The sequence below is a fragment of the Nicotiana tabacum genome, chromosome 18 (assembly GCF_000715075.1).
Source record: "Nicotiana tabacum cultivar K326 chromosome 18, ASM71507v2, whole genome shotgun sequence".
Taxonomy (NCBI): domain Eukaryota; kingdom Viridiplantae; phylum Streptophyta; class Magnoliopsida; order Solanales; family Solanaceae; genus Nicotiana; species Nicotiana tabacum.
The window spans coordinates 86335669-86344232 of record NC_134097.1 but is presented as its reverse complement, the minus strand read 5'-3'; positions in this window follow the sequence as shown (position 1 = coordinate 86344232).

Sequence of the window (8564 nt, the reverse complement as noted above, 5' to 3'; positions counted from 1 at the left end):
TAGCAGTCCAATTCCTGAGAACGACTCCCTTTTTACGGTCTGAATAGTGATGCCTTCTTCCTCCTCCTCCTCCTCCTCGATAATGGCACTGCAGTCCATGTCCTCATCCTCAGAAAACAAATTCTTCAACCCAACTAGTGCTTCCTCTTCTGCAGTCCCCCATATCGTATCATCTTGGTGAAAAACTTGTTCCAAGTGTTGCACTAGTTGCTCGAGAGGGTAGTACGTTCCACGCCATGGAGGCGATCAATTTCTATACTCTTGTCATGTGTACTGGTATCCGAGCCCGAAGGTCGTACCATGGTTTTTCAGCTATATTGGTTTAGTGATACCTTGGAGGTTCTTTCCCAACCCTTTGTCGGGTTCATATCCAGACCCGGCCAATATGCTTTCTATTTTACTGCTCCACCATTTATCCTTATCAAAGGCATTGACCCATTCAATTTGATGATAGGTTTCCCCTCCTAGCCTTCTTCTATGTCCAATAGCCGGAATGGTTTGACTAGTGTAAATGGGGTTACTCCCATCTCCGTGAATGATCACCTCCTGATGATTCTATTTGAATTTTACTGCTTGATGTAATGTGGAAGGCACGGCTCCAGCGGCATGGATCCATGGTCGGCCCAATAGAAGATTATATGAGGCTGGTGTATCCAGCACCTGAAACTCGACGTCGAACCAAGTTGGCCCCATCTGCAAGCAAAGGTTGATTTCCTCGATTGTGGCCCTTTGGGACCTATCGAAAGCTTTCACGTTCATTCTTCCTACACGTATTTCATGAAAATCTTTGTCCAACCTTCTTATAGTGTCTAACGGAAAAATATTGAGGCTTGAACCTCCATTAACCAAGACCCTGTCGATGAATTTGTCTTCAAATTGTACTGTAATATGCAATGCTCGATTGTGATTCTTCCCCTCAGGTGGTAGCTCATCGTCGTGGAAGATAATCTTATGACTTTCTAGTACTTGCCCTACCATATTGGCAATTTCTCCACCGATGATGTTATTGGGTACATAAACTTCGCTCAACACTTTAATTAAAGCGTTCTTATGTGCCTCTGAATTTTAGAACAGTGACAGTATAGATATCTGAGCAAGGGTTTTGTTCAAATGATTAATGACGTAATACTCCTTTGATTGTACTCTCTTCCACAGGTCATCCGACCCTATCTCAATAATAGGCTGCCTAGTAGTTGCATCCTTACTTGAACCTCCCAAAGGTTCAAGTGTATAGACTCTTCTAGTTCTAGTCATTCCTTGTGCAGCGTCAGATTCCTCTACCTTAGCCTTCCCTTTTCGCCGAGCCTCGACAATATAATCCCAGGATATTTCTTTTAAGTTGAATGGAGGTGTGGTTGATACTGTCACAGTGAAAGGTGTAACCACTTCTACCTCAAATGGAGCGAGGGTGGCCGCAAGTAGAGCCACCTCTACCTCGAATGGAACTGATGCAGTTACCTCAACCTCGATTGGGGACTAAGTCTGTACCATGATATTAGTAAGTGTGACTGCAACTTTAAAGTCATCACCCGCTCGAATAATCCCAATCGACCCCTCAGGGTCCCATTCTTCGTTCGTCTCTAGCACATGTACTCCCCCACCTCTATGATCATGGAGGGTGTTGTTGTGGACATTAGGTGTGGCTTCTTTTACCTGTATGCCCTTATTGTCAATTAGCGTCAGGATCTTTTCCTTCAATGTTCGGCACTCGAATCTCAGCCTATTATTGAGATTGGTTTTCTAATGCCACATCGGGAACATGAGTGACGTAACCCGCAACTTTCAACCTTTCATACAACTGGTCGATGGGCTCAGCAATGGCAGTGTATTGTCTGGGTGGCTTGCAGTCGAAGTTGGGTCTTGTTCTTGGAATGTTTTGGCGAATTGGAGGTGATTGGAAATGGGATGGTTGGGATTTATAGGTGTGATGGATAGTGGATGGTTGGGAACATCTGGGAGATGAAGGCTGATATGTAGGCAGTGATGCTTGGTATGTGGGCGAAGGTGTTTGATATTTGAGTGGAGGTGCTTGATATGTGGGTGGAGTTGCTTGATAGATTAGTGGAGATTTTGGGCCCTGGGCCACCATTACTGCCCTGACATCTCCCTTCTTTGATATGTCACCTGATTGTAATGCCTTATTTGTGGCCTGTAGTGCCTCAAAAATTGTTACCATCCCTCTCTTGATTCCTTCTTCGATTATTTCTCCAAGTTTGATGATATTAGAAAATTTATGATTTTCGATAACCATCAACCTTTCATAATATTGCGGATCCTGTGCTCTGACGAAGAACTTGTTCATTTGTTCCTCGTCCAAAGATGGCTTCACCTTGGCTGCTTCCGACCTCCAACGAGTAGCATACTCACGGAAAGTCTCAGTAGGTTTCTTCTTAAGATTCTGGATGTAGAAAACATCTGGTACATTTTCTGTGTTGAACCTGAATAGGGTCCATGAAATCTGATGCCATACTTACCCAATTAGACCATTTCCTGGGATCTTGGCTGATGTACAAGGACAAAGAATCCCCAGTAAGACTCCTCATAAAGAGTTTCATCCGGATCTTTTCATCTTTTCTGACCCCAACAAGCTTGTCACAATAGGTTGTCAAATGAGCCCTGAGATCACCCGGACCGTTGAACATCTAAAACTTGGGATTTTGTATCCCTCCGATAGTTCTACATCTGGCTGTATGCATAGTATTCATAGTTCAACCCTTCTATTCCTTTGCCGCCTTCGATACCTTGAACTCGTCTTATCAACTTCTTGAGTTCTTCAGCCATGTTTTTAATGAGCATGTCCTTTTCGGATGATTCCGATGTATAGGAGATGAGTTGGATGGAGTGAGGTGTGGTTTCTACGTATATAGAGTTTCTTTGATGGGTGCCACAGACTTGGGTGTAATAATGGTCATTGGTGGAGTTTTGGGGATCGGAAATGGGTTGTGGTGTATTTTGGGGAGTCTGGTAAGTGGTGGTTGGTGGGTACTGAATTGGTTGATGGTGATGTTGTGGCGGAGTTGGTATTGGCAATAGATTGAGATTCTATGGTGGAGTTGCGTATTGATTTGGTGCGGGAGGATTTTGTGGATGCAAGTTTTGTGTGTTTTGGGGAGGTGTTGGGTTCTTTGTGTTCTGTTGGTTGATGTTGGGGACATTTAGTGTGAGTGACAAGTTTTCCAAGTTGCGAACTTGCACAAGTCCTCCTTGTAGTTTCAGTATCTTTTGTTCCAGTCTCAAGACTAGGTCATTTCGAGCCAGAGTACTTCGTCCATCTGAAGTTTCTATGTTCTCAACATTCTCCTTCCAGATACCACTTAAGTCGTCCATTTTTGCTTTTTCTTTGCCTTTTGTGTTGCTTGGAGGAGGAAGAGGTGGAAGGCCTCTAGATCTAGTATGATATGCTGACCAGACCAGTGTGAGTGAACTAACCTAAGGGGATGGGAATAATCAGAATAAGGAAAAACCAAAAAGGTAACAAGTCAGTAAGGATTTTGATATGTTTGCAGTATTAAAACACATATTACGGAAATGTAAATTCATGTCTTAATTTGGGAGCCTCGTTGTGACCGAGGTAGGCCTAGAAACAAATAAATTTGGAGAACTTTAAATGCCAATAAATGCTTCATTTAGTAATATAAAAATAGACGAATCCCAAAACCACACTAAGATAATAGAAAAATAAGTCACTATTGGCACTTTGCCTTATTACATTTTAGGAAAGCAATTAAATCTAGCGTATTTGGTCCAGAAGGAACTTTCTCAGATTCGATCTTCCTGAATCCATCATATAGGTCCCCCAGCACGCGCATACCCATCAATAAGTAGGCTCATGTCCGATTTCCTCCTTTAGCTCCTTCAGCATTCTGGCAATCCTTGATCTTCTTTATGACTTTACCTTCCAGCTCCACTATTCCTCACTCCAGATATTCCAATTTCTTGTTAGAAGTGACTGCCATCTCTTTCCATTCTTTAATCAACCTTACATTACTCTTATGTATTTCCCGTTGATAATTTTCAGAGTCGTGGACCCTCTTGCACAGCCTGTTGTATTTGACTTGAGCTTCAGCTTCTTCATCTATGATCCTATTTGCTGGACCGGCTCCTGGCATCACCATTCCTTTTAGATTATCCTCCAACCATGCTGGGTAGAGAGGCTCACCCTCTGCATGATACCTGTCTGGATCAACGGTGTTCTTTTCCACAATGATTTTGCAATGCCACATGTGCTGAGATTGGCACTTGTAAGGGACGTCGTCGTCTTGAAAGTCTGCCCTGAAATGACTCATCTTGAAACGCTTGGTACAACCTGTTTCCTGCCTACTTTCCTCATAACTCGGATAGGGACATAAGGGTATATCCCTCTCAACCCAATCAGCACCAAGTGTGGAGCATCCCTGGATCTAATGATGAATTCATCTGTTGGGAACCATTCAAACATCCATTGCACCTATTCCTCGGCCAGATTATCAAAGAACTCTACCCATTCTTTGGCACTTTCGGGCTGAGCAAACCTTTTTACGATGTAAATCATCCGCTTGGGGTGATGGAAGGCAATATGGTCGTTCCAAGCCCTTCGCGGAAATTCTTGGCTATAGTGACCCTTTTGAAAATGTTCTAACAACCACAACTGCAGCAACAAGTTACAACCCTCGAAATGCTTGAACCCTCTTTGACAGCGCTTCAGAGCCCTGTAGATGTCGGCTATAATCATGAGGACTATAGTGTATGTCTGTCCATTGATCCCTTCAATCAAAGTCTTGGCAAACATGTCCAACCTAGTTTGGATTCTTTCCCTTTTCATTGGGAATACTATCAGGCCCAAGAAGCATATAATGAACACGAACAATCTATGGTGGACGTGGCACGGAGAAGTGAGAAAGATTTCATCATGGTAGGTACGGTAGGATTTACTATGGCCATACCTCTCATACAGATATTCGAAGGGTATGTAAGATTCCTTCAGGCATACCAGGTCAGCATTTTTCTTCATCCCCAACATCTTTAAGAACCCTTTACCGGTACGGTTCTCTGGCACCAATAACCCGGGACTTTCCCAAGTCAACCCCACGAGCCCTCCAATTTCTTCTAGAAGTTGTGTCATTTCTATATCGCTAAAACGAAACATAGACCTCTTACTGTCTCAGAACAAAGTGGCAGCCTCGATCAACTTGTTGTTTGGCTCAATGTCTAGTAGGGAAGGCAAGTTACCCATGTATTTTCTTATGTGTTTCTTGTCACTTGAGGAAAGATCCTCCCACCAATCTAGCAGCAATGGTGGAATATTGCTAACCATACCAAATCTGGGGACCCCGTGCCTCATTTTTTGCAAAACAAAAGGGTTAGGCCTTTCTCCCCCACTAGACTCGACTATTTATATATTAATGATTAGCATATTGGAATTTAGTTCTCCAAATTAATGCATAGAATGTGGTTGTGTCCGTTGGGATTATGGAAACCCCGATGGACTTTAGGTAAGGCTCATCATAAAGGATCATTATGTGGACAACATAATTGATTCGATTAGGTTTGACCATGATGCATGCACAATTTTGATTAGAGTAAGGTTGCTATGAGGGTTTAGACTGGTACCCTCAAGCGGACAACTTGACAGGGAAAGACACGGAACTGTCGACTGCACTGTTGAGAACTTTAGGCGGGGGCCTCTGTCGATAGAGCTAAAGCAGTCATTCATTAATCCACCCTCGACATACTAAGGAAAACGGCTGATCCAACTACAGAACAAATACAGACATAAACATCAAAAATACCGCACAGAGCGCCCGCTCTAAAAAGCTGCCCTCCAGCATTCGTCCTTCAAACTACCCATCAATCATCCAACACAACCAATATTAAAAAAATTCTTGGGTCGGGGTGAAATCCGGAGATCTACGAAGGAAGGGGTCTTCGACTGGGGTGAAGTCGTAACAAGGTAGCCGTAGGGGAACCTGTGGCTGGATTGAATCTTTCGCGATGGAAATGCACTCTTCCCCCAACTTCTCCCGAAAGTGAATACTTATGTAAACCGAAAAGCGCACGAATTAGAAATGCTGTAATATACTCTTTCCCATAACTTCTCATACCAGACCAACCCACTAAAATGCAAATAGGGATCAGAAATGTGGTCAATATTACGAAGACTAGTCTAAGCCACACTGGGACTGAGAGTGGAGTCATTCCCGTTTGAATGAAAAAGGTACGAAGTAGCTCGGTGTCGGCTCTGCTTGTTGGCGGAGGATGAAAAGATCTGCGCCTTTCTCCCCCTGTGATTATGGCTCGCCCGCCCAGTCTAGTACCAAAGCACCCCGGTTCAATACCCGGGAGTAGAAGAGAGAACTCCTCTTTCTCATAAGAGCACAACCACCCATCAAGCGTTGCTATAGGATTTGATAGGCACGAGTGGAATATGTTGTGGAGCATGATTTATGCAGCAATTAATATTATGTAGTCAAGTATTTGCATGTAGGAAAAATAAATACAGTATTTAAATAATTAAAAGACAGTTACAGAAAAAGAAAATAAAGAGACAAGTCAGTTTCAGGAATAAAAGAATCATAACTGCTTAAAAGAAAAAATAAACAGTTAAATTCAAATAAGGGGGAAAGGTACGGGATGAAACATGCTTGGACTAATTCATCAAAGATGAGTTCGTTATGGTAAGAGCCTAAAGGTATCCCTAGCAGAGTCGCCATGTTGTCGTGCCCCCCATTTTTCCTTCGCGAAGAAAGTCCGAGTTCCGACGTTCACTGGGGTAATAACTCATTTCCTTCTGGGATTTGGGTATTTGAAGAGTCGCCACATAACGGATTATGATGCGGCAGGGCACCTAGAGCGATTAACTCTTGCACTAGTTTGCATTACCAGAGATTTAGGGTAAGGGTTCGAAATAACCTTGAGGGGAAGGTATTAGGCACCCCTCTCAGTCCATAACGGTGGGTCCCGACCGAACTTATACTTATGAATCAGCCCTTTAACAAATAAGAAGTTGAAAAACATAATTTGCAAATAAAAGCATGTTGGACACTGTATGACTCAAATAATAATAAGACAAAGAATTTGAGCAAGTTCCATATGAAAGAGTAAAGTTTAAACATTGGGAATTGGAGAAAGGGGTCCTAGGTTGGTTAGCCTTTAGGATCACCCCCACACAATGCCCGGTAAACACTCCTCAATAAAGGGCTACACGTGATATTAGCGCGTAGTCATCATATCCTTACTACCCAATTTTTCCCTTGGTCATAGCCTAAAGCGTTCTAATAACATTAAAAATGTCCTATGCGTGCACTACCCCTCCCTTCATCGTGGCCCTGGAGGTATTTTAGGACCTCTACTTTTGGAAAGTTCTAGACCTTCCTAAGGTTTTGAAGGGTAAAAGTTTAGGCATCAATCAAGAACAAGTAGGATTGCATCAAAGGGAACAAGTTATAGGCCCAAAGTTACCTCCACAAATATAACAAGTAAATGCACGTCTTCAAACAATATTCAAGTACTTTAAAAGAAAATCATAGAACATGATCTCTAGGTGAGCAGCAATTATGCTGTAATGACTTAGGACAAAGTGTCAAAATCCTATTTGGGTTGCCTACTAATTTAAACCTGTTAAATCTAGATAATTTTAAATAGCAAAAGCACAATGTTAGAGTTGCAGAATTTTAATCGCCCTATAGGCTTGCCTAAACGCAGAACAGTGATGTCCTAAGAGCAGGATATCTACGTTGGTGCAGTAAAATAGTGAATAGTTTTCAACAGATACTTGAGATCCTATAGACATGCTTTCTAGTGATAGTAAATTAAGTCAGTATTTGAAAACTCATTAAATAAGTGGACAATTGATTAAACCAGTTCAAAAGGGACTAATGCTGATTTGTTTAACTAAATTGATTTTAAGTTATATAGGCAGGATTTCTGATTTTAATTCCTATAGACATGATAACTAATTGGTAAGAGTTGATTTTGGAACTTGTAGGCATGATTTCTAGTGAAACAAATGTAAATACATGTCGTTATAGAAACTAAACTTAATCACTTTACATTCTATAGGCATGATATCTAATTATGAAACCATTTAGATCCTATAGGCATGGTATCTACCCGAGTTAATCAACAGATATGTAACTACCCACCCCTTATCACTAATCACCCGAGTGTAGTTTATAAGTAATTATTACAGACCAGCAGAATAAATTATACAAACAATAAAAAAAGAAGATGTTAACTATAGGGAGCTTGAAGCAGGCCCAAATGACTTCCCTAAGCCTCCAATAGCCTCAAATGCCAAAGTCCCTTAGACAATATCATGTCTAGGTTTGTCAAAGTTCCCTAAGGACCTCAAGGATCCTGGGCAGTGCTCATACCTAGACCTTTTCTCAACAATAACCGATTTAAGTGCAGTGTGGAAGGGCCTTTGACATGCCAGAGTTTAGAGAGATCTCAAGGATCTCAAGGCAGTACACATACCAGAGGGGCAGAACGTAATACTCTAGGAGTAATGTGGTAGTGCATAATGACTTTGAAAGAGTTTGATAGACAGAGAAAAAGGTATTAGTAGCAGAAAGAACTTTGATAAA